The sequence below is a fragment of the Microtus ochrogaster genome, chromosome 5 (genome assembly GCF_000317375.1).
Source record: "Microtus ochrogaster isolate Prairie Vole_2 chromosome 5, MicOch1.0, whole genome shotgun sequence".
Lineage (NCBI taxonomy): Eukaryota > Metazoa > Chordata > Mammalia > Rodentia > Cricetidae > Microtus > Microtus ochrogaster.
This window is the reverse complement of record NC_022012.1, coordinates 86,330,312-86,332,153: the sequence shown is the minus strand read 5'-3', so window position 1 is coordinate 86,332,153 and position 1,842 is coordinate 86,330,312. Positions and strand designations below refer to the sequence as shown.

General features: G+C 48.0%; 1 protein-coding gene across 1 annotated transcript in view; it reads right to left on the bottom strand.

Moving 5' to 3' along the window:
• The window catches only part of Susd5 (sushi domain containing 5), a 44,370-nt gene that overhangs the window by 31,146 nt on the left and 11,382 nt on the right, over positions 1–1,842 (bottom strand). The window lies entirely within an intron of this gene.

The window sequence follows — 1,842 nt, the reverse complement described above, 5'->3', positions numbered from 1 at the left end:
TCTGTGGTTTTGGAGCCTGTCCTGGAACTAGCTCTTGTAGACCAGGCTGGTCTCGAACTCACAAAGATCCGCCTGTCTCTGCCTCCCGAGTGCTGGGCAAAGGTCACATTTGGAAGACAGGTGATGACGGGGTTAGCTCACAGGCATCAGAGGCAACACCTTTTTACACCCTCACTGAGAAAAAAAATCCATCCAAGGAGTCACTTGAGTTTATTTTTACATTTTAAGTGTTTACTTTGGTAATACGTGTATGGAGGTCATGTGTGTATGAAGATTGTCCACCATGCAGGTCCCAGGTGCTGAACTTAGGTCCTCAACCTTGACAGAAGGCATCTTTACCTGCTGAGCCATCTCCCCAGTCCTCATTTGAGTTTTTGAAAGGTTCGGTAGAAGGGGTGGAGAGAAGGCTCAGCAGTGGAACGCTTGCTCTCACAGAGAACCTGGGTTTGGTTCCCAGCACCAGGCATGGGGGCTCACAACCTCCTGTAACTCCAGGTTCAGGGGAATCTAAAAGACTAGAAAATCGACTAAAATTATATGGAATTCTTTAGCTTGCAAAGCGGAACCTAAATGAAGCAAATCTATCACTCTAGGTAAGCAACTGCAACCCAAAGGCTTAAAAATTAGCAGATTATTTGAGAACAAAAGGCATAAAATGGCATGTGTCTTGTATAATGGCACACAACTGTAGCATCGGCTACTTGGCAAGCTGAGGCAGGAGGATCACTTGAAATAAAGAGTTTGAGACCAGAGTGGGTAACACAGTACTCTCTACCACCTCCTCTCCTAAAAGACAGATGGTCACCTAGTGGTGAGGCAATGAGGAAACATTTCTCATCATGCCCTGCCTGCTGAAAGTCAAAAGCTTGATTTGCATAAAGTCCCCCGTCACCATGGTAACCAGGGCATCCTCTGCCAAAGAATAGCTGACTTTCCCAGACTGGGTGTCACAGTCCAACAGCTTCCTTAGTGAGACACTTTGGAGGCATGGTGGCATTCTCTAAGCAGTGGCCTTCTGGCTGGGGGTGAGGGTGAGTGGGGATATCTCCAGCAAGGGACGCGAGGGAAAAGTCACTGTAAATGGCACGCTTCACTCCCGTCTTCCCTGGACATATCTTATAGATCTGGCTGCGTAAGCAGCCTTCGCTATGTGCTCGAGGGAACCACTCCATACTGTCAGCTGTCTGCGTCTCAGCAAGGTGAGAGCAGTGCTTGTTGTAAACCACATCTCCATTACAGCTGATGGGGCCACACTGAGCCAAGGAACTCTTATGCCCCTTGGGACCAGCGACCACAGACCCACGGTCAGTCACTGCCATCTTCCCTAGTAAGTTCTGGAAAGTCCTAGAGCCCTTGCTGTCTAAGCAGGAGAGGGTGTATTTCTATGTGACATTCTTCAGAGAGAGAGAGACACAGAGAAAGAGAGAGACAGAGAGATCTTTCCAGGGGGGTTCTCTTGTGGGGAGTCTTTTCCTAGGTTATGAGGGTTCAACTTTTTCTGAGGAGGCTTCATCTGAGGGGACTTTTTTTCTGAGGGGGGCTTCTCCAGGGGGCCTTTATTCTGGGAGCAGGTTGGGTGGCTCTTAATCTTTGGAAGGCCATCTAAAATTCCCCTGGTGCACAGACTTCAGCTTTAACAGAATCGATTCCCTTTGAGTAGCCCCCAGCCAAGACACTGCTGCTGTCTTGTCCAGACCTTTCCTTTTCTGACCCCTGCTGGAGGAATAACTATCTTCTTGGGAGGGGAAAGGTCTTCCAAGTGACACCTACTCTTAGGTTTTCTTTTTTTTTTTCTTTTTCTTTTTTTCTTTTTTGGTTTTTCGAGACAGGGTTTCTCTGTGG